Source organism: Garra rufa, chromosome 17 (assembly GCF_049309525.1).
Source record: "Garra rufa chromosome 17, GarRuf1.0, whole genome shotgun sequence".
NCBI lineage: Eukaryota > Metazoa > Chordata > Actinopteri > Cypriniformes > Cyprinidae > Garra > Garra rufa.
In genome coordinates, this window is record NC_133377.1 from 3,377,444 (window position 1) to 3,403,526 (window position 26,083).

General features: G+C 36.2%; 1 protein-coding gene across 4 annotated transcripts in view; it reads left to right on the top strand.

Moving 5' to 3' along the window:
• The window catches only part of elmo1 (engulfment and cell motility 1 (ced-12 homolog, C. elegans)), a 130,599-nt gene that overhangs the window by 17,140 nt on the left and 87,376 nt on the right, over positions 1-26,083 (top strand). The window lies entirely within an intron of this gene.

A 26,083-nucleotide genomic window follows, 5' to 3' on the forward strand; every position in this document is an offset into this window, starting at 1 on the left:
ATGAAGGCTTGGTGAGCAGAAGAGACTTTAAAAAACATTGAAAATCTTACTGTTCAAAAACTTTTGACTGGTAGTAAACAAAAATCTATTCATGATTGTTTTGAGGGGAGGTAGAAAATATCAGGGTGGTACAACAGTTTAATTTGTTTTGTTTTTTTGTTCTATAGCATTAATTTATCTTAATTTTAGTTCTACTTTTATAATTTTTTTCCCAACTGTTTTTTTCAAAGGCAGAATTTCTAATTAATTTTTTTAATATAAGTTTTAACTAAAATGTATGTTTATTTCAGCATTATTTTGATTACTGAAAACAATTTTTAATTTTTTTACTTGATATGACCATTACTGGACATAACTGTCCCAATATCATGAAGAAAAAGTCAAATTAAAATTTCTTGTAAGTAGTTTGGCATAGTCTTTTAGCGTTACTTCTAAAGAAATATTCTGACAAAACTGTTTCACAACTTAATATTTCAAAAACTTCAAATCATGTGGTGCAACTAAATTGCAAAAACAAGCTGAAAAAAAAAACAGAACAAGAATTTATATAATTACTTCAGATATTAGATCATTTGTTTTGTAAAATGTCAGGTAGTGAAATGTCATGTGGTGTAACTGACCAAAAACAGTTGATATTTATGAATTAATTCACAACTGTAAAAAAAATACCTTGAAAAAACAATACATTTAAAGGGTCTGTTCACCCAAAAATGAAAACAAGCCCATAATTCACTCGCCCTTCAGGCATCCTAGGTGTACAGTATATGACTTCCTTCTTTTAGACTATTCCAATCGGAGTAATATAAAAATTATAATGTCAATTCTAAGCTTTACTATGTCATGGCTGGGTGTTTCTCTTCATCAGTCTAAAACAAGTCCAATAAAGTGCTCCATCCATAATAAAAAAAGTGCCTCACACGGCTCCAGGGGGTAAATAAAGGCCTCCTTTAGCGAATCTATACATTTTTGTATGAAAAATATCCATATTAAAAATGTAATAATTGCTTTAATCTAGCTTGCACCAACTGGTCGTGCATGGAAGCCCTTCCAGGCGGAAGTCTCGCACAAACCAACGTTTGTTTACAGGAGCAAAGGAAGCAAAGTTTTCTTACTTTAAAAAATGACAACCAGTCTCCTCTTGGTTTATATCACAATCCTCCAACATTTTTCTTTACAAATTCTTGTTTTGAACTTCTAATTCGTGACAGTGCTGTGTTTACATGTTCGTGTTTCGTCACTTCTGAGCGGTGCATGTGCAAAGCCGACGTCTTACATCATCCGCCCGGAGCTGCTTCGATGTACGACCAGCTGGTACAAGCTAGATTAAAGTGATTCTAGTGTTTAAATATGTATATTTTTCTTACAAAATCACATCCATTCGCTACAGGAGGCCTTTATTCACCCCCTGGAGGCATGTGAAGCACTTTTTATTATTGGATGGATGCACTTTATTGGACTTGTTTTGGACTGATAAAGAGAAACACCCGTCCATTCAATTCTAAAGTTTGGAAATGCCAGGATCATTTTTTATATATCTCCGATTGGATTCGTCTAAAAGAAGGAAGTCATATACACCTAGGATACCTGGAGAAAGTAAATTATGGGCTAATTTAAATTTTTGAGGGAACTTACCCTTTAAATAGGTTTTAAAAAATCTTTATCATGGTCAGTCTTCTTTGTCGTTGTCCCAAAATCAAAAAACATGAAAACAGGTAGCCATGCCCATGCCTATAATAGACCTACATCAATTGAAGGACGCCCTGAAAGATGTAAACAGTACCACCATAAAGAATAACAGCTCAAAGCAAACCCCAATGAATGGGTAGAGAAGGGCTGAGGCCCAGAGATGAAAGCTTGAGTGGGCACACACACATATAATGAAGGCTGCCATTGCGATGGGCGTTTCCAGTGAAGGCGGTTTGACTGAGGAGAAGATCCTGAAAATGGACAGTGGCAAGGGCTGTGTTTGGTCTCAGCCCATGATGACGGGGGGATGGTTGGTGAAAGACCAGATACAGCTGGGGGTTTGGGAGGAGCAAGGGACAGCTGGCTTTGTGTGTGTGTTAAGCACAGTGTCTCTTTGTTCCCCTCCCCTCTGCCTGGCACCGAGCGGATCATTTAAGACTACAGCCGTTCATTGGCACCTCAGGTTCAGGAACAGCCTGGCGACTCTACAGAACGGCTGCACTCTACAGGGAAGATGCTTTGAAGGTTAGAAGGCCCAGCAGACAATCATCTATGCCAGCACTCCCACAGCGCGCAGTGTTTCCATAGCACGCTATTATTGCCCAAATTACAGTGCTTGGGATAATTATGTATATATATATTATAATGCGTGGTATGGAAGCTTAAACTTTACTGCCGCTGAATGATAGTCCTTCAGGCCTGAGATCCAGTCAGTCAAGGCTCAGAGCAGGTTAAAGCATTGCTTTTGACCCTGAAACACTTTGTTTGTTTATTTTCATTGCTCTCAAGAATATTTTCCACTAATGGTGGGATAGTAGCGGAAGATTTCTATCAAATTGTCAGGGTAAAGCCTTGTAGTTTTACAGAGCGAGTCTCGTTTCTTGTTTCTCGAGAAGACTTTTTCTGTTCTTGTACTTAAACGGACCGTGTATTTGAACCAGTTCCTTGAAGTGGGACGCGTAAAAATAGCATCAAATCAATCACGGAATGTTCCAGACTCGTGCAGGTCTCGATTCAGGATAAATTAACCCATCAGGGATTGCGGTGACATGTTGCTCTATATTTTCAGCACTGAAGATCTAGAATTGATGGCTTAAAATGGGTAGAAACATAACCCCTCACAGTGATTTTATAGTTTGTAATTTGCTTTGTCATAGTGGCCCTGTTGGGTTTGCAGACTTATCCCTGCTGCATCTGCATGGGTGTTATTAGTGGGGCTTGCTAAGGCAGGAATCACTGTTAGAGGTTTACTGAGGGTTTGGGGTTTTGAACAAACCTGTGACTCGCTATTAAACTTATAAGTACTTTAAATGTTATAAGTACTTTACATGTAGTGTTTGTGCTGCAAGTTAGAATAATATGTAAAATGTATAGCTTGTGGAGAATAGGTATGCTTTTTATTTTTTAGTTTAAGTACAGAGAGACCCAGTATATTAGGGCAAGAAGATAGAGAGTAGGGGTGGGCTATATTATGGTAGACATGATTAAAGGAGTTCACTTCCAGAACAAAAAATTACATATAATGTACTCACCCCCTTGTCATCCAAGATGTTCATATCTTTCTTTCTTCAGTTGTAAAGAAATTGTTTTTGAAAGAAAATATTTTTCTCCAAGTGGACTTCTATGGTGCCCTGAGTTTGAATTTTGCAAAATGCAGTTTAAATGTGACTTCCAACGATCCCAAATGCGGTTGTAAATGATCCCAGCCAAGGAAGAAGGGTCTTATATACCGAAACGATTGGTTCGTCTTGTCTTGCTCTGCCTGAACTCTGTTTTTTTCCGGTTCAAGACAGTTGTTGGAAAAACTCCAATCTCATTTTTTCCAGCAACTTCAAAATCATCCTACATCGCTGTTTTACCTTTTTTGTTAAGAGTGTTTGATCTTCTTTGCATGTTCACTTTGCAAACCCTGAGTTGGTACTTCTGTAGCGATGTAGAATGATTTTGAAATGATTTTTTAAAGTTGAGGGAGAAAATAAGATGGGAGTTTTCGAGATACCCTAACTGTCTTGAATCGGAAAAAACTGAGTTCAGGCAGAGCAAGACAAGATGAGCATTTGAGGTTAAAAAGTATATCAATTGTAATTAAAAACAATAATTTCGCTAGATAAGACCCTTTTTCCTTGGCTGGGATCGTTTACAGTCACATTTGGGATGGTTTGAAGTCGCATTTTAACTGCATTTTGGAAGTTCAAACTCAGGGCACCATAGACGTCCACTATATGGAGAAAAATGCTGAAATGTTTTCCTCAAAAAACATAATTTCTTTACGACTGAAGAAAGAAAAACATGAACATCTTGGATGACAAGAAGGTGAGTACATCATCTGTAAATTTTTGTTCTGGAAGTGAACTTCACCATTTATCAGCTGGTAGAGTTTTTTTTTACTATCTTTATTGCGGTTATGTGCTCATGTGACGTTGCTGTCCTACATGGACATAAAAATGTAGCTTTTGCAGGCATTTGTAAGCATTGCGGTTTAAAAACAAGTGATTTTAAGCCATTGAAACAATCAGCAGTAAAACAAAACTCATTTCGCTGCCTGAGAGGCACGGGGTATTCAACAAGCTATTTTTGCCACTTGAACCGTTATACACACACACACACACACACACACACACACACACACACACACACACACACTTTTATGTGTCAAATTGCCCGTCTTTGCAAGTATCCTCGTAAACGCAGTAATTTAGGTCTTAAATGAAAGCAAACAGCTGAGAAAGAAAACACGTGTAATAATAGTATATTTGATTAGGGCAGCTCTTAAAGTGACAGCAGTCTAATATTCCTGCTTCATTCATGTTAATCAAACAATCTCTCACTATTCTTAACTAAATCACTTTAATAAGAAATTTATATTTAATTTAGACAGTGAAGAATATGCATTGTTTTTGAAGACCTTATTAAAGCAAAACTAACTATATCGTTACCGTGAAAAAAAATAAAATACTCATATCCTGATTTTGGTCATATCGGCCACCCCTTATAGAGAGAATGGAAATTTAGATTATGGCCAGCAAGTAACCACCTAACAACCACCCACAACACCTTGGAGTCTTGTTGTTTGATTAACAAGAAAGACACTTTTACACATGATTTCTTTCTCATTTCTGTTTGCTTTCACTTAAGACCTAAATTACTGTGTTTACAAGGATAATTGCAAAGACGGGCATTTTGACACATACAAGTGTGTGTATTTAACCGTTTAAGGCTTTTAAAGGGCAAAAATATTTTGTTCAATACTCCCACGCTCTATAAGCACCGTTTTCACATGCATATAGTGAAATTAATTCTCTTTCACTGGTAGTTGCATTTCAGCGGCATAAAATCGCATGCAAATTATACATTTTCATGACTACGTAGCACAGCAACGTCACGTGAGCGTGTAACCGCGATAGAGACAGTTGTCCAAAATCTCTATCAGTTGACGGTATATCGCCCACCCCGACTTAGCAACCATGAAGCGATGTGTTAAAAATCGCTCTGAACACCTTAGAAATGACATACTCATGAAACTCAGACATAATGGCTGTGTCAAAAAACTGAAAAATGCTGCCTTTGGAGGATGCATTCAAGGGCAAATCCACTGTTAGCTTCACTTCCTGTCTTCTGAGATGCCTTCATCTGATGTTTGAAGGCTGCAGAGGTATCCTAAAAATGGCATCTGAAAGTTGTGGTGGGTGGTCAGTTTGTTTGTAAATGTAGCATTTTGACTAACTTTTAACTTTTGGCTTCTACTGCAAAATTAGTTTTGTAGTAATTACATATTGGTTTAGTTATCACCAAGGCTCTTTCTGATTTGCTGTTTACAAGACCTTGTTTGATTGGAGGAGCTCTCGCTGCATGATTCCTCAGATGTTATTTATAATGTTTTAATTAATTCAATAGCTGCAGGAACATGTTTCCATTACCTAAGCTGAAGATGACCAGCGTTGCGTGAATGGAAAACAAAACTCAGGAAGGAACCACACTGGTCCTACAAAGACTTCAAACCAAACTGGATCTTCAGGTTTTTGGTTGTCAGCAGACTGTAGAATCACAATAACAAAGTAAGTGGCCCCATTCATACCAGATGACAGTATGTACAGCCTGCGGATGTCAAGTATGCATACTTGTAGACCCCTCTAGCCGAAAGCCTGGGAACCCCCCCCATCACCATTAGCAAAGGACGGATGTCATTAATCTTTACGTCGCATGACTGATTATTCATGGTATGATCCCGTGTGAAATGGAGCTGGTCCGACTCCGACTGCTGTTTATTTTCATGTTGTCTGTGACTCCTGCTGATATCAGTGTCCTGAGATCACCTCTTGTCTGGCTGTACATTACACGGACTGCTTGAAGCAGAATTCTCATCATTCTCTGAGCAGAGCAATCTAGAGCCATTTAGTGATGCTACTCAGGTGTGAATCGCCGCATCCCTGCTCTGATATAAACATCTGAGCTCAATAAAACCTCAGACTAGTGCAAAAAGGAGTGCTTTGACAAAATGGGAGTCATGGTAGATGAACCATTTCAATGAAGTTGATTTTTTTTTTTTTTTTTTTGTACAGATTATTTCTTGTATCCCAGCTTAATATCCAGAAACATCTGTTAGTTATCAATTGACTGAGTTCACTATCATTTGACCTTGAATATCATTTTAAATCATTGTTCTTTTTGTTTGAGCAACATTGACTCAATCAAGGGCATTAGTTTGGGGGAAGGGCTACAGTGAGGAAAAAAATGTATCCCCTGCTGATTTTGTATGTTTGCCCGCTGACAAAGAAATGATCAGTCTATAATTTTAATGGTAGGTTTATTTTAACAGTGAGAGACAGAATAATAACAACAAAAAATCCAGAAAAACGCATTTAAAAAAGTTATAAATTGATTTGCATTTTAATGAGTGAAATAAGTATTTGATCCCCTATCAATCAGCAATATTTCTGGCTCCCAAGTGTCTTTTATACAGGTTACAAGCTGAGATTATGAGCACTCTTATATCTGTATAAAACACACCTGTCCACAGAAGCAATCAATCAGATTCCAAACTCTGCACCATGGCCAAGACCAAAGAGCTGTCCAAAGATGTTAGGGACAAGATTGTAGACCTACACAAGGCTGGAATGGGCTACAAGACCATCGCCACACAAAATAATGGTCAATCTCCCTCGATTTGGGGCTCCATGCAAGATCTCACCTTGTGGAGTTTTAATGATCATGAGAAAGGTGAGGAATCAGCCTAGAACTACACGGGAGGATCTTGTCAATGATCTCAAGGCAGCTGGGAGTGTAGTCACCAAGAAAACAATTGGTAACACACTACATCGTGAAGGACTGAAATCCTGCAGTGCCCGCAATGTCCCCCTGCTCAAGAAAGCACATGTACAGGACCATCTGAACTTTGCAAAATGAACATCTGAATGATTCAGAAGAGAACTGGGTGAAAGCGTTGTGGTCAGATGAGACCAAAATCGAGCTCTTTGGCATAAAATCAACTCAACCAAGTTTGGAGGAGTGTAATGCTGCCTATGACCCAAAGAACACCATCCCCACCATCAAACATGGAGATGGATTCATTCAAATCTGTGGAGGGAGCTGAAGGTTTGAGTTGCAAGACGTCAGCCTCTAAACCTTAATGACTTGGAGAGGATCTGCAAAGAGAGTGGGACAAAATCCTTCCGGAGATATGTGCAAACCTGGTGGCCAATTACAAGAAACCTCTGTGATTGCCAGCAAGGGTTTTGCCACCAAGTACTAAGTCATGTTTTGCGAAGGGTGAAATACTCATTTCACTCATTAAAAAGCAAATCAATTTATTACTTTTTTTAAATGCGTTTTTCTGGATTTTTTTTTGTTGTTATTCTGTCTCTCACAGTTCAAATAAACCTACCATTAAAATTACAGACTGATCATGTTTTTGTCAGTGGGCAAACGTACAAAATCAGGATTATATTAAATTAGGATAATAAATTTAAAATAATATGGTAAGACGCACCAATTTGCAATATCAAACAGCAAAAGGAGCTGTTTTGTACAGCTAAATATAGCTAGATGTGAAAGAGTCTGAACCAAAAAAATGAATAAATGTTCTTACATCTCAATGATTCTTACAGGAAGAAAAAGGTGGAGAGAAGACATAAAGAGTTTTCGGAACACGTGTTATTTTCTAATATTTTCAGGTTCCCATGTTCATGGAAAACCTGGAGATATCAGTGAATTTTTGTAATTGGATTGGAATTAATTATAAATAAAATGTATTTTTATATTGTGATGTGCAGCTGAATGAAACAGATCATTGAAGAAAAAAATAGGGAATTTGACAAGTTTAATTAATCTGTTGTAGATTGGACGAAGGCAGATATGAATCTGACCTTGAGGTCGATTAGTTAGAAAGTGCAGGGTTTAAGTTGCCTAAATGATTGGAGAAGTTTGGCATATGTCATGGCACAAAAATTAAAAAGTGCATGCATTTAGAAAATGGATTAGATGGAATTTCCATTTGATGCTGACTTTAGGTCATGGAAAAGTCATTGGATTTTATATATGGAATAAACATTTTTCTAGTCATTTTTTTTCTAGATTCTGTTTTTTTTTTTTCAGTTTTAATTTTTTCTAGACTCTGTTTTAATAGTTAAATTACATTTTATTAATCAAACAGCATGTCTAATTAATTAAATTAATGAAACTTAAACTGAATTTAACACCAATTTATTAGAAGTTTAACAAAAAATACATTTAAATTTAAGGCATAATAAAATGCGTTTTTTTTTTCTCAAACTCAGTTTTCTATTAATTTTCTGGATTCCATTTGAATGGTTTCATTAAATTTAATAATTAAAAGAATTTCTAATTAATGGATTTTATTAAAAAACATATTTTTTTATTTATTTTTTTTTAAATACTGCATTGTGTATTTACATTTTTCTGGTAAACAAATTTTATTAAAAAAATCTGCTAAATATTCCTTAAAAATAATGTTTTAATCATTTTATTAGTAGTAGTGGTACTATCATTAAGTTAAATAATATATTTATTTCACAATTTCTTCAAGTTAAACTGAACTTTTATTTTGATGGGTTGCTGCAAAGAAGTTTAGGTTTCTGCTTGTATTTGATAGGATGGTAGATTTTCTCAAAAGAAATAGTAAAATGATCATGAAGTGACTCTGAGCAGTTCTGATTGTTCTGAGCAGAGATTGTTTGTGTTCATGTACAGTCGTTTCCAAAAGTTTTGAGAATGACACAAATATTAGTTTTTACAAAGTTTGCTGCTCAACTGCTTTTAGATCTTTGTTTCAGTTGTTTCTGTGATGTACTGAAATATAATTACAAGCACTTCATACGTTTCAAAGGCTTTTATCGACAATTACATGACATTTATGCAAAGAGTCAGTATTTGCAGTGTTGGCCCTTCTTTTTCAGGACCTCTGCAATTCGACTGGGCATGCTCTCAATCAACTTCTGGGCCAAATCCTGACTGATAGCAACCCATTCTTTCATAATCACTTCTTGGAGTTTGTCAGAATTAGTGGGTTTTTGTTTGTCCACCCGCCTCTTGAGGATTGACCACAAGTTTTAAGATCTGGGGAGTTTCCAGGCCATGGACCCAAAATGTCAATGTTTTGGTCCCCGAGCCACTTAGTTATCACTTTTGCCTTATGGCACGGTGCTCCATCATGCTGGAAAGTGCATTGTTCTTCACCAAACTGTTGTTGGATTGTTGGAAGAAGTTGCTGTTGGAGGGTGTTTTGGTACCATTCTTTATTCATGGCTGTGTTTTTGGGCAAAATTGTGAGTGAGCCCACTCCCTTGGATGAGAAGCAACCCCACACATGAATGGTCTCAGGATGCTTTACTGTTGGCATGACACAGGACTGATGGTAGCGCTCACCTTTTCTTCTCCGGACAAGCCTTTTTCCAGATGCCCCAAACAATCGGAAAGAGGCTTCAACGGAGAATATGACTTTGCCCCAGTCCTCAGCAGTCCATTCGCCATACTTTTTGCAGAAGATCAATCTGTCCCTGATGTTTTTTTTGGAGAGAAGTGGCTTCTTTGCTGCCCTTCTTGACACCAGGCCATCTTCCAAAAGTCTTGGCCTCACTGTGCGAGCAGATGCGCTCACACCTGCCAGCTGCCATTCCTGAGCAAGCTCTGCACTGGTGGCACTCCGATCCCGCAGCTGAATCCTCTTTAAGAGACCATCCTGGTGCTTGCTGGACTTTCTTGGACGCCCTGAAGCCTTCTTAACAATGCAGTGGAAAGTTTTTTTCGGGATTAAGTTGATTTTCATGGCAAAGAAGGACTATGCAATTCATCTGATCACTCTTCATAACATTCTGGAGTATATGCAAATTGCTATTATAAAAACTTAAGCAGCAACTTTTCCAATTTCCAATATTTATGTAATTCTCAAAACTTTTGGCCACGACTGTATATATTAAAGCAGCAGAGTCTGAAAACACCGCAAACGAAACCAAATACCTTCACACAGAGACAAACATGCAGAATTCATATTTAAATAGTATTTTTGCAGCTTAATTTTCACAGACACTAGTCCATATTGCGTTTTGATTTAAGTGTACTGACCTACTTATTTTATATCCAAAATTTGGCAAATTCTGTGACATTCTGTGTTATACAGTAAATTCCATTTTTATGACTGGATTCCATGATTCCGTCCCCAAAATCATAGGGCTCTAAGCTAAATATTACTTGTAAGTAGAGAACAACTTTCAATACAGAGTCATGATGGCTGATTTATGTGAAAATCAAATCCAAAAAAAAAAATAAAAAGAATCAAAGAAACCAGTTTAGAAACAATTCTGAATGATTCATTAGCTAATTTAAAGTCTGGAAAAGTCAGAGGAACTTGTGTGTGTGTGTGTGTGTGTGTGTGTGTGTGTGTGTGTGTGTGTGTGTGTGTGTGTGTGTGTGTGTGTATTTTCTTTAAACACAAAAGTCTTTCTTTTAAGTTCTGTTTGTGGAAGACTAGGATTAGTGTGGTTTCTGGTAGTGTATTTTTCTTGTAAAAGAGAGGCAGGGTGTATAGCTCTAGCATTGTGTTTGCTCAGTCCATTTCCAAAACCCAGCTGCACACAGGAACTTTACAATTAGTTGTGTTGTTGTGAATGAACAAAGTTCATGTAGAAATCTGCCCTAATATTATCTTGTCTCCAGTCTATGGACTGGGTCTGTCCTCAGCTCTCACTCTCATTGTGCGCATGTGAACTCAAGATGATCAAAGAATCACGTGACCAAACTCTTTGTAATGTTTCATTCATTCTAAGAGAGCAGAACGGCAGTGTTTATCTACCGCTGGCATGATGCATCATTTTCAGGCGTGTTTCTGACTAATTTATGAGTGGGAATTCGGAAAAGGGAATTCATGATCTCAACCAAACAAGAATAGAAAGGGTTGTCATGACCCACCTCGACAGACACTAATAGAGCCTTGACTTATGGCGGATCCATCCTCCCATTTATTTATATGCCAGGGGAAACAAGTTCTTCCACTTCCCTTTTCTTTTGTAAGTTAACATAAAACCGACTTGGAAAGAGGTCTTTTGTTTTACTTCCACAATTGTTTAATCTCAGATATTGTGTTTTGGATGCCTCTTCTGGGAACTGTCCAGATGCATTGCAGATGATAAGAGAGATGCCTCTCCTGTGATTCCTAATGACTGTTAAATCTCCTTGCTGAAGTATTAATATATTAGTTACATTTTCTACAGCAAGCATCACTATTTCTGTTACTAATTCTGTTGCTATTTAAACAAACTCTGAACTCTGAGGAGTCAACGTTGTTGTGTAATTATCCCACACTGTTTGTGCTGTAGACATTAATGATGCCTCACTTGCATCCTCATAGACGTTTGTGGGTGGGCTCATTTGAATAGGCCCACTAAGAAAAAGCTTTAAAATGTGACTTTTTTTCCTTGTGTATGGGTACTAGCGCTGGCTAAAAAATATAGATATTTTTTTTTATCATTTCACATTTTTATGAAACAATATTGATTCCTAAATCACAAGAATCAATCAGTCTAGCCGGTTTTCAGTTGATGAACGGTACATTATAGCACGCCTCCCATCCAATAAATTGACAAGCTTTGTGCTTTGTTACTTTTATTATGATTAAATATGAATTCAAAGGTATGTTAACAGGAAGAGTACAACTTACCGGAATCCGTATCCTCTCTCATGTAATCGCTCAATTGATGCTTTAACCATGCAAAGATGTCACTATAACAGCTTGTAAACAGTATGTCATGTAATGTCACATTTACCTAAGAAAAAACATGTTCAGTGACCAAAAACTTGTTAGTCAGCTAGAAAAATTAACTCTAGAGTGGAGCATTTGGCTAAATATATGCACCATATAACATACTCTGTGATATATATATATATATATTTTTTACTGTTCTATAAATGTATAATTTATGTTTAAATAAACAGCCGCTATTTAAATGATTTTATACAAAAAAAGAAAATTGGAGTAGAAATATAATTATGTAATTGAATGTCTTATTGTTATTAAAACTTCATTGAGTATTATTTAGGCATTTACAATCAAGCCAGAAATTATTAATACCCCTGGCAAATTATGACTTAAAGTTGCTTTTATTCAACCAGCAAGTTTTTTTTTTTTTTTTTTTTTGACCGGAAATGACACAGACTTCTTCCAAAAGATAATAAGACAATGTACAAGAGGCATCATTGTGAAAAAAAAAAATTCTCCGCTTTTATTTACATTTGAACAAAAAGTGGCATGTCCAAAATTATTCATACCCTTCTCAATAATTAATAAAAAAGCTTTTATTGGCTATTACAGCAATCAAACGCTTCCTATAATTGCTGACCAGCTTTTTACATGTCTCCACTGGTATTTTTTCCTATTCATCTTTAGCGATGAGCTCCAACTCTTTCAGGTTGGAGGGTCTCCTTGCCATTACCCTGATCTTTAGCTTCCTCCACAGATTCTCAATTGGATTTAAGTCAGGACTCTGGCTGGGCCACTGCAAAACGTTAATGTTTTTGTCTGCTAACCATTTCTTCACCACTTTCGCTGTGTGTTTTGGGTTGTTGTCGTGCTGAAATGTCCACTGGTGCCCAAGGCCAAGTTTCTCTGCAGACTGCCTGATGTTGTTGTTGAGAATTTTGATGTATTGCTCCTTTTTAATGCTGCCGTTTACTGTGATTAGGTTCCCTGGTCCACCGGCTAAAAAAACACCTCCAAAACATTAGGTTCCCACCATGTTTGACAGTGGAAATGGTGTTCTTAGGCAGTGTTGTTTTCGTCAACGCCACTTTTTTTCATGACGATAATGAGACGATGACGAGATAAAAATGGCTCGTTGATGACTAAAACATGACGAGACGTGTGTGAGTTTTCGTTGACGAGACGAGAATAGACGAAAATGTTAGCGGGTGGTCCGTCAGACGTTTAAAATGCATGACATTTCTGCTTATTGTGCATGCCAGTTAAAACCGAAAAAGTATTTGCCGCTATGGCAAGCCGTTTTAGCATTAAATACTCTTTGCCATACTAGTATGGCAAGCCGTTTTAGCATTCTATCCTTGTTTGGTTACGCCCACCACCTGGCGTGCAGCGCACAACGTGCTCAACACGTCACATTGTTGTCACTCAGACAGACAGACGATTAACCATGATGGCGGCAGTTTGCACACAGGGTGGTCTCAAACGGTGAGAGGACCTATGGGTGTATTTCAAATATATGTCTTTTATGTCTAAAACCATTCCTTCATTATTGTAATTATTGGTGAAAATAGTCGATCCGGAAGCTCACATTGTGTTGAACTATAGATCTGCTATTTTCACAACTTATAAGTGACACTACCAAACAGCAAAATACTTACTGACCTACATTAATTTGTTAAAAGACTTTTTCCGCTTTTTTTGACTAAAACTAGACTAAAACCTTTTTGACTTTTCGTCGACTAAAATTGGACTAAAACTATCACATTTAGAAGTGACTAAAATTTGACTAAAACTAATAAGCGTTTTAGTCCAAAAGACTAAGACTAAATCTAAGATGGTTGTCAAAAACAACACTGTTCTTAGGGTTAAAGGCTTCTCCTTTTTTACGCCAAATAAAGGCTACATCATCTGACCATAAAACAGAAGACCTGAAGTCGTCTTCTTTGTCCAGATGAGCATTTGCAAAGGTCAAGCGGTCTTTTGTGTGCTTTATCTGGAGAAGTGGTGTCCTCCTTGGTCTGCGTCTCTGGAACCCAGCGGTGTGCAGTGTCTGTTGGACTGTCTGCCTTGAGATGTTGCCACCAGCAGAGCCCAGATTCATCAGGATTGCCTTGGTGGTGATCCTTGACCTCTCTCACTATCCTCCTGGCCAGCACAGGTGTCACTTTTGGCTTCTGACCACGTCCTCTGAGATTTTTCACAGTGTGGAACGTCTTGTATTTTTTTTATAATACTTTGCACTGTAGCCACTGGAACTTCAAAACATTTAGATATGGTCTTATAGCCCTTTCCTGACTTGTGAGCAGCCATAATGCGCAGCCGCAGGTCCTCAGTGAGCTCCTTTGTCTTAGCCATGACTGTCCACAAACCAACAGCAGAGAGCTTCTGTTTTTTTCGGATGGGTTTAGGTGTAGTGCAGATGATACGTTATTTTAAAACATTACAGAGCATTATAGTGCCACTCAACAGACATTTCAAGTCGGGACTGCAATGACGCATACAAAACTAACGTCACATAAAACGCATGTACGTTCATCTGTTCTGGAGGGAAAAAAGCGAACACTCTTTTAGCGTAGTAGACATTTCACATCGAATATGTCACGGAGCATCCCACAGGTACGTTTTCGGCATGAGATCAGGTTGCAAACTTTTAAACAATAGTGTATAATATGATATAATATAATGTGGTTGAACCATGGTACATGTTGGTATTGAGTTTATTGTTAGTGAAAGGTGAGATGCATTGTTCATCGAGCTCTCCTTTCCTTTGATTATCTAATGCTTGTTTTTCATTGAAGAGCATGTTTCGTAACCCACGTGTTTGTGTAATAATTCAGTACTTTATATAGCGCTGACTATTTCTGAAAGAACAGTTTATGAACAATGCTGCCCACTCCATCCCACTCTGTGGTAAGTGCTCCTGAGGGCAGCGCTTCGCATCGCCTGCGTTTAACATTCATCAGCGGTTGTAACAGTTTGCCTGTGCCGCTGCTAAATAAAGGTTTTGTGCTTATCCCTGGAGAGACCCACACCTCTTCCATCTCCTCGGCCTGAGGCCATCTTCATGTGAGAGACTATACAAATCAACACCATTTGTTCCCATGGTTTCCCAAACAGGGTCTGTCCGTCAGGGCTGGTGTCAAGCGGTCAGAGGCTACCATTGTGTGATGCCTATTGCCTACAACAGCCAGAGGTCAGCAGCACATTTTCAGCATGGATTCGCCCATGGGCTGTTCCTCTTTCTGAGATGATTTCATTGATTGTATTCCATTAGCTCTTCCCCATTAAGTGATCGGTTGAGTGTTTTGTTTAGTTTCCTTGTATTAATGTATTACAAAAGCTAAGATGGTTTGGTTTGCTTTTTGTTGTTCAGTTTCATACATAGATTAAACATTTTTTATAATTAGATCATATTTGAAGGCATTTGATTATAGTTATTCTATTGTATTGAAAATGATAAGAGACTGACAATGAGTACGTGATGGGAGGAAGTCAAATTTTGTGGTACTAACATTCATAGAAGGCCTGATTTTTAGGAATTTCTCCTAAGAAAGGCCCAAAAATAAGATTAAAAAATATTAATTTATTTATCTGAACATTAAAATAAATTTTGGATAATATAGTAGTTTAGTGTGTGTGTGTGTGTGTGTGTGTGTGTGTGTGTGTGTGTGTGTGTGTGTGTGTGTGTGTGTGTGTGTGTGTGTGTGTGTGTGTGTGTGTGTGTGTGTGTGTGTGTGTGTGTGTGTGTGTGTGTGTGTGTGTGTGTGTGTGTGTGTGTGTGTGATAAATACTAACATGAACTTTTCTATGTATAAATTTAGCAAAATAATCATTAATAATTAAATGATGTGTATATAATTAAATATTATTAATAAATACTTATACTAATAAATACCAATATAATAATAATAATAATGTTATTATTATCATCATCATCAATAATAATAATAATAATAGCAATATTAATATATACTAATACCAATAAATACCAATATATTGTTATTATTATTATTATTATTATTATTACTGTCATCATCAACAACAACAACAATATAATAATAATAATAATAATAATAATAATTGTATTAATGTGTACTCAATAATAATTAAAAGCAATATTACATAATTATAATAAAAGTATTATTATTATTATTATTATTATTATTGTTAATCAACTATAATAATTTATCATTATTTATTATTGTATTTATAACTAAATATTATTATTATTATTATTATTAATATAAACATATTTAAATACTATAAAAAAATACTAATACCATTATTAGTATTATAGTTGTTGATTAATAATAATAATAATAATAATAACAATTATAATTTTATTATATTACGTATTATTGCTTTTAATTGAGTACACATTATTAATAAAATAACTATACACATTATTAATAAAACAACTATAATAATAATAATAATTATTATTATTTATTATCGTTATTTATTATTGTATATTACTATATAAATATTAGATATTATTAATGATAATGTGTACATAATAATTAATTACTATTAATAAATACTAATTCTAATAAATACAAATATTTTTATTGTATTTATTATGTGAATAATATATTTAGATATTATTATTATTATTATTATTATTATTATTATTATTATTATTATTATTATTATTATTATTATTATTGACAACAGCAACATCTATATAATTATACCAATAACAATAATACATTTATTTATTATTGTATGTATTACTGTATAAATATATTATATTTGGGTATAATAATAATAATAATAATAATGTGTACATAATGATTAAATACTATTAATAAATATTATTACTAATAAATGCTAACATTATTATTATTTTTAATATTTATAATTATTAACAAAATAACAATAACAATATTGTATCATTATTTATTATTGTATTACTATGTAAGTATTATTTAGATATTTATTATTATTATTATTATTATTATTATTATTATTGATATTGTGTACATTAATTAAATACTAAAAATAAACACTAATACTAATAAATACCAATATTATATTGTTATTATTATTATTATTATTATTATTATTATTATTATCAATAACAAAATTGTAACACTACTACCACTTCAACTAATAATAAGTACAAAAATAATAATGATAATCTATGATTAATAAAGCATTTATTGTCATTTTTAATAATAATAATAATAATAATAATAATAATTATTATTATTATTATTATTACTATATTGCAGGATAATGCTGTCATTCTGCTCCCTCTTCCCATGTGCAAACCCATTCAGTTTCATTTGTTGACACTAGAGGCAACGAAATCTGGCATTGATGTTTGTGCACTTTGCTTCACTTGCAGTGAAATTTACAGTCATGGCTATGACATCCAAGTGTTGTTGTTACTGAATTAGTAGCTGATGTTGCGTTCCTGACACAGAGCTTCTCCTCAGTCATCACCGCCTGCTGGATGCCTCCACATCCTCTCTCCTAATCTCTCTGCTGCTATGTCTATTAGCAGTCTATCAGATCCAAAAGCCACACTGGCCAGGATCTTGTGGCGATGTTTGAGGAAATTGCTTGAATTTCTTTCATCCATCCCATCATTACTAATTACTTTTAATTTAGCCAGAGAAACCAATGTAATGAGGTGAGGGTTGATTTAAGAGTACTTTAAATGTTCCAGTTCACTTTGTGGGATGTGGTGTGGGGGGTGGGAGCTGGTCATCATGGTGATTTTTACTGTTTGTGTGCATTGGCACGTGTGCGCAAAGTGACTTACCAGAAGTGGTTCATCCTAATGCTGTAAAGATATTCTTGAGGAAACCATAATTCACAAAATAATCATCTTTCTGCAGTTTATTCAAATAATAATTATAGACTTGATAGTTACTCATGTACACTTGTTTTTTTTTTCTTTTAATTTTTGTCAAGCTTTATTTGTTGGTTTAGTTTGAATATACTATTTTCATTCGGAAGTTTGGGGTCAGTAAGAAATGAATCATTTTAAGCAGCAAAGGTGCATGTGCATTAAATTAAATGCCCATTTTCCACATGTTGGTATGATTCTTTAGGGTCTTCGTGAAATGTCTGCAACATACTTTGGTTAAAATTCCTCATGGTCGTTTAAAACAGCATCCTTTTTACCTTGTCAAAAACAGCTCTGTTTGCAGAGACTCGTTTCGGTGCATGTCTCTTTAAATAATAATGAGCTACTGCTGACCCTGCCCCTCTTCTGTTTTTTGTATATTAAGTGGTGCTTTGCCATCAAAAACAAAACTAATCCACTGCGTCCTCAGTGGCTCTCATGTTGGAAGAAAATGAAGACTCATGTTCTCATGTTTTACATCTAACTAGAAAACCCCTGCATTGCTTACAAGACATTGTTGTCGCTACAGATGCTCGAGCGCGGAGAAAATGGCGGGCAGCGGACAACTGACTGAGGTTGAAAATATGCTAATAAGGGCAGGGCTTGAGCACTATGACATCACACTTCTCAGAAAATCAAATCAGCTTGATAATTAAGACTGTTTAGGTTTTTTGAGATTAAAAAAAAAGAAGTGAATTGATTTTTAATCATTGTAGGGTGGTTTTATCCACACTGCTAAGACGCATTTATATACAAACACCATGTAAAAGTGAATTTTGCATTCGATGTCCCAGTTGCCCTATTTGTTGGTCATATTTACACAAGCTCTTTTGCAGTCCAAGTGGGTTGTGAGAAAGTTGTTTGAGTTTGCAGGCAGATTTCAGTTTTTTTTTTCTTTTCTCTCAGTGAGAAAATGTGGTAACAGTGTCTCATTTTTGAAGGCTGTCATAGGTCTGACCTGTTTAGAGTGTTTCCTACTGAGTTGAGGAGCCTGTGAGCAGAAGGTCACACAGTCAGTGACTGAATCGTGCTCTCCCCGCCTCCATTTCTTGTCTTGCATCCGCAAACGCTTTCGTAGCCGCACTAGATACTCTAGTCTAGTCTTAGACCTGAAAGCAAACCACTTTGCCCGCCAAAATGAATGTCACTGTGACCCAACTCTCAGCTTGCGCTGCATCAAATTTAGACATTAGTCATTCTTTCACCGATCATGTTAGATATAAGTAGTCCTAGAATATTACAATGGAGAAATAGCATTTCATATTTACGGAATAATGTCTGTCTGAGCTTTTTATTTTCACTGTGTTGTTTCAGTGGAACTGCAAAAAAGTTTGGGCTTTTTTGGTAAGAAAAGCAAATTGATTTTCCTGTTTTTTTTCCTAGTCAAAAGTTTTTTAATGTTTTTTTAAAGAAGTCTGTTCTTCTCTCCAAGCCTGCATTTATTTAATTAAAAGTATAGCAAAAACAGTAAAATTTGTAAATGTTTTACTATTTAAAATAACCATTTTTTATGTAAATATATTTTAAAATGTAATTTATTTCTGTGATTTCAAAGCTGAATTTTTAGGATCATTACTTTAGTCTTCATTGTCACATGATCCTTCAGAAATCATTCTAATATTGATTTGCTGCTCAAAAAAACATTATTATTATTATTATTATGTTGAAAACAGCAGAGTAAAATTTTGTTCAGGTTTCTTTGGTGAACAGAAAGTTCAGAAGAGCAGCATTAATCTGAAATAAAATCTTTTGTAACATGTCTTTATCATCACTTTTGATCAATTTAAAGCATCCTTGCTAAATAAAAGTATTTATTTCTATAATTTGTTTCCCAATAAAAAAAAAAAACTTATTCCAAGCTTTTAAATGGTATAGTGTATAATGTTACAAAAGCTTTTTATTTCAGATAAATGCTGATCTTTGAATGTTTCTATTCATCAAAGAATCCTGAAAAAAATTTACTCAACTGTTTTAAATATTGATAATAATAATAAAAATGTTTCTTGAGCAGCAACTCAGCATGTTAGAATTATTTCTGAAGGATCATGTGACACTGAAGACTAAAGTAATAATGCTGAAAATTTAACTTTGATCACAGGAATAAATTACATTTTAAAATAAATTCAAACAGAAAGCAGTTATTTTAAATAATAAAAATATTTCACAATTTTACAGTTTTTGTTGTAATTTAGATCAAATAAATGCAGGCTTGGTGAGCAGAAGAGACTCTTACTGTTCAAAAACTTTTGCCTGGTAGTGTAGATCTTATATAATCTTGCAGCAGTGTACATCTGTTACTGTACTCTTTATGTAGATGAAAGATAATTACAATTAGTGTTATAGCGTGTAGATGGGTTGCTTGTTTCTTTTTTTTAACCCATCTGCTGGTGCCTTTTAATGTGAATCTGGTGTATATCAGAATGTCTTTAAATGGATCATTGATTTAATTGAAAAAGACTCAGAAACGCATACATTAGATAACTAGAGCTGTGAGCTTTAACAACTCTAATAACTTTTAATGTGCCAAAATGACTTTTTTACAACATTTTTACAAAGCAAAATGTTTTAAAAACCGTTTGGAAGCAGCAAAAATCATTTAAATTACCAAAGTTAGATGAGCCTGAATAAATCCAGACCAAGGTTTCCATGTGCAAAGGTACCACCAGCCTGTGTCTGCTTTTGGCAGACTAACTCCCAGGGCTGGATTGGGTGACTTAATCAGGTTTGTCAGAGGCAGTACAGCGTGTAGGGGGTCTCTTTGCTCCTGGGGAGGGGTTTAGGTACTAAAAACAAGAAAGGGCTAATTGGAACACGGCACATAAGACATGCATCTCCAAGGAGACAGCTGGCTCCTCGACCACCAAGACAGGAACATCGCTTCTAGGTCAGCTGTGTTTGTTTCTCTAGTCAGGAGACTTTTGATTTGAGGTGAGGTGAGTAGCTTGTGAGCTTATATTTCACTGTTAAATATATTGAAGGGATAGTTCACCCAAAAATAAAAATTCTGTCATTAGTTACTCACCTTAATGTTGTTTCAAGCCTGTTAAGACTTTTGTTCATCTTCGGAATACAAATTAAGATATTATTGATGAAATCTAAGAGCTTTCTGACCCTGCATAGACAGCAACGCAACTGACACGTTCAAGGCCCAGAAAGGTAGTAAGGACATTGATAAAATAGTCCATGTTACATCAGTGGGTCAACCATAATGTTACGAAGCTACGAGAATGCTTTTTGTGCACAAACAAAAATGACTTTATTCAACAGTTTCTTCTCTTATTCTCTTAATATGCAACCTGTGGAAATTTTTAAAATGTCCCCTAGGACATTTTCGTCATAAGATCAGGTAATAATGCTAATAATGTTAGCATGATGATAGCTCTAAATTGCTGGATGATACAAGTTTGTTAAAATGGTAGGAATGGGGTAATTTGAGTCGAAAGTATTATTTTACTGTAACTCTACATAATATTTCATTCATTTTAGACCAAACATTTTTGAGTTTGTTCTTTGTTCATTGTTTTAGACTTAATTTTGTTCTGAACATTTTAAATAGACCTTGTTTATAAAAATTGGCCATTGAAGTTTTTTTGAAATTGTATTTCCCTGCAACACTTATAAATGGGATGTTGAGTACTATTAGCCCAGTTCTGTATGGTCAGTTGCAGTCTGTTTTTTAAAATTCTTTAATTTGAACATGATTTTGTTCTAAAATGTTTTAATAATTTAAAAAATACCTTCAAAGTCAACCCAGCGTCTTGAACCACAGGTGAGGAAACTCCCTGGATAAACAGTCAGTGCATCACAAGGCTCACACATACATTTTAAGAAGTAAATTAAAAGTAAATTTCTCTTCTTTTGATATAGCATGAGGTGAAAATGTTCAGTTTTACTTCAGTATAAATAGTGGAACAGTTAACTCAATGTGGGACCACTTTTAAAAAAAAAACTGATCTCATGATGAAAACGTACCTGTAGGAATGTTTTTCGCAAAATGCGGAATACATACCAATAAGTACATATCACTGCAGTTTCCAACAGAAATGTCCACTGGAGGCGGTAAAGCGCTTAAACACAGTTATGATTACAGCTCCATATGTTTTACTTTTCAGGTGTAACAAGCTTGCTCGGTAGCTCAGATGGCACAGAATTGGATTTAGGATGTGGAATACTTGGGTATGCTTCCTGTGAAAAACTCATGATGAAAGAGCTTAAAGATGAGATATGAAAAAACAAGCTAAAACGGCATGCTTGTAATTGAGTTTTCGCATCTCATTTGCTTTTGTTCATACTATCGGGTAGGTTTAGGTGTAGTGCAGATGGTACTTATTGTAAAACGCCACGGAGCATTAGAGTTATAGCGCCACTCAACGGACATTTCAAGTCAGAATTGTGGTGACATACAAAACCAATGTCACATAAAACTTATCACATAGGGATGCTCCGATCGATCAGCTGGAGATCGGTATTGGCCGATAATCACATTTTATGACTCGATCGGTACTCACTAAACTTGGCCGATCTCACGAACTGATCGAAATTTGGTAACGTCAATGCGTGAGGACGTACATGATGTGTGCTGACGTGAATGAATTGGCGGCACAATCGCTGGTGTGGAAATACTATGTCAAAGAAATCTCACGTGCAGGAGCTTTGTCCAAAACATTTAATACCACTAAACTGATTCGGCACTTAAGAACAAGCCACCATGAGATGTATAGAGAAGGAGAGATTAGGCTCATGAATTACCTCTCTGAGTCTGTGCGTCTCTCAAAACTGATCGGCAACAGCACCGACTCTACTAAAAGTGAAATTTTAAGTTAATTTTCTTTAGAAACAGCGCCATTGCTACCTCGCTTGTGAGAAATGTCACATAGTTGTTAAGTTGTTAATCGCCAGATCAGCGCCAACAACATTAGCGTGTATGTTAATTGTATGTGTGTGCGCCTGTAAGAGAGAGAGAGAGAGTGGGAGAAATGGAGTATGTGCATTTCAAAACGGCAGATTCAACAAACCGCATATTAAAAGCGGCTAGAGCTCCTAATTAAAATATATATTTTTATATATATCCATGTGCGAGCTATTGAGCTCTGTGAAACAGCCAATCAGAGCGGAGCTCATTAATATTCATGAAGCTTCCAAATAAGGCAAAAACAGAGCCTTTTATTCTAGGGGCACATCCTAGGGTTGTAAATGGACCTGTAAAACCATTTCTGGAGATTTTTTGCCCTTTCCTATGCCAAATACCTTCTATGTAGATATCAGAGAACAATTTTAAATATTCTCTCAATGCATTCTATGGCACCTTTAAATTATGTGACGAAGTGATATGGACATGTAATGCGGTGAAGAGCTGCCTGGAACTACATTGCACCATGCACATTACCCTGAAAATAATTGCACACCTTAGGCAATTTTGAAGGCATATTAAAGGTCCCATATTGTACACATTTCTGGAGGTTTATTTTAGTTGTTCATGTCCTTAAGAATATATATTTGCGGTATAAGTGCCAAAATCCATCTCAATATATTTTTACAGCTCCTTTTTTGGGAGCTCTGTCAAAAACAGGTCGATTTTGGCCCATCTAATTAATATTCATGAGCCTCTCTTCTGATTGGCCTGTTGTTTTCTGAGTGACACACAGCCAGGCCAATCACAGGTAACTACGGTCATGTATCGTTGTAGCCGAACCCAGAGCCATAGAGAGAGCCTAGCCTGCTGATACTCAACAGGATATTTCAGGATGATCATTAATGTTTTTTTCTTTTTCAAACACCGAATGCAGTAAGCTACATAACTGTTGCTTTAGTAAAGCCCCTTTCACAATGCGCGCTGATTCTGGAAAATTACGGGAACGAGCGCTGTGTGAACAAAAGCCAGAACCATAAAGGCAGTGTTGTAGTGATGATGCACGTTACCCTGCGACTCTTCACGACGAAAAAATACGTGCAAAGTGGAATGAAGCGGCGATCGGGCAGAGCCAGCTCCTCACTATCAGCGCTGAAGCACAGTTTGTTCAGGTTAGTTTCAGTTTAGTGAAACGTACGCATCGCATCACACTTCACATCCAAACGTCACATGTCTTTATGGGTTGTGTGTAAAGCACGCACAGATTCCGGAAAACAACTGTGAATGAACCAAATTAAACAACTCCGGAACAAATCATGGGACACATTATCCGTGTATTTACCAGAATCGCTGAGTGAAAGAGGCTGAAGTTGACGTGCCACTGGTCTCTTATATTCACGTTATTCTGAAGCCTGTGCAATGATGTAGTTTCAACATCTATAGACTGAACAGGGTTTTCTAGATTAGTTTCCGTGTTGTTGTTGCTTAGCAATGTTATGGACACGATGTTGTCTGGGTTTGACAAAAGGAGGGTGGGACGGTGGTTGGTGCTGGGGTGGTGACTGAGTAGATCGGACGTCACATCTGTACGGACGTCACAGCGGCTCGTGAAAATGAACAGCTACTTTAAGCAGGCTGTGTGCAGTTTACTGTGGATTGACTGTTTTGAAACTCATATGGTAGTTACATAACCCCTAGACCTCAGTTATCATGAAAAAAGCCAGGAAATTTCGATTTTGACAATATGGGACCTTTAAAATGTTCATTGTATAATGAGTAATTATTTATTACTCTGTTAAAACAATAGTTACATTACATTACATTACATATATTATATAATTACTGTAACAATGTAACGAAATATAACAAGCAACATCTATAGTAATAGTTTATCTGAAAAAAAGATGAATGTTGATCAGAGAGATTACATATCAGTTATGTAAAGCTCAAAGCATCAGAATCGGCATTGGTATTGGCCGATCACCATGACATGAAATCGGTACTCTGTATCGGCTGCAAAAATCCTGATCAGAGCATTCCTAGTATCATATTTACCTTCATCTGTTCTGGGGAAAAAAGTCGAACACTCTTTAAGCGCCACTCAGTGGACATTTTACATCTAATATGTCACATAAAAACGTCACATAAAACGTACCATGTGAACGTTCATCTGTTCTGTGGAAAAAAAAACCCACTCTTTCAGCGCCACTAATTGGACGTTTCTGTTGGAAACTGCAGTGAAATTTACTTATTGGTACGTATTTTGCATCTCGTGAACATGTTTCCACAGGTACATTTTTGTCATGAGACCAGATTGGGTTATTCCCAAGGATGCACAACATCCTGAAATGTATGTACATATTTAAGTTGGACCCATTACTGTCATGTGCTCACTTTAAACACACTGCAAGTAAAAACTGGCTCAACTCACCTCGCTCTCTTCTATCAGCAATAACAGACTGCATCTGCATTTGGACTAAATTAGGTTTCTCAGAGGACAGTTAAGTTTGCTCTGAAATTTTTTTTTACAAAGGTTCAGGAAAACTAAGAAAAAGAGCAGCATGAGCAAATGAAAGTATGGGTTTAAAACAAAATGAGGGTGAGTAAATGAATGTTAAGTGAACTATTCTTTTAAAAGAGAACATCTGAACTCATCGCACTATTGTATTGTTGAGAGTGTAGCTGCCGTTCATTTATCACAGTAAAGGCCCCAAAAGAAGGTCACTGTTTAATTTTAGATGTGCTCATTTTCCAGAAAAATGTGTGGATCTCTTTCTTTCTCCTCATTTGTCTCTTTTTCCTCTATAGCTGGTCTCAAAGACCTTGACCAATTTTACCAGTCTAAACAGCGCTGGTTTGATGTACCCGACCACGCATGAATCTAGGCCAGACCCAACATTTTTCATTGACCAGCTCTCCACTGATCTCTATTCATAGCTCGAGGGAACCCAGAGCCACCTCAACAGCTGTGAGAGCAGGGCCGGCCGGCCCCTAGGAGCCCACAATGGGTGGAACCAGCATATGCTCCTTCTCATTCACTGACATGAGCCAATTTAGCCATCATCCCTCGTCAACCTTTAATGGGTAACGAGATGTTAGCAGCTCTTGAGTTTGCCACCCAGCTGCTGTTTGTTGCATCAGAAACGACCAAGCGTGCTCCTCAAACTGAGAGGATGAGCAGATATGGGAAACGAGAGTGGCCGGCTCTTGCTGTAATCAGCAGCTCTTGTGCTCATTTCCTTTTTTCATCCTTTAAAATGTGCCCTTGTGACAATTAGCAGACTGATCATTAGTGCTATTTGTGTGGTGCACCAGGCACCAGTTTCCGGGAGTGTCATTCTGCCCAGCTAGTCATAATCTGAGCATGTTATTTTTTCCGCTTGATGGGTTGTTTTTTAATTTTGTTACCATGGCACTGTGAGTCAGTGTCAGTCTAGTGTCAACTTTGTTTATGTGGGCCGCACATGGTTCGCAGCGGAAGAGT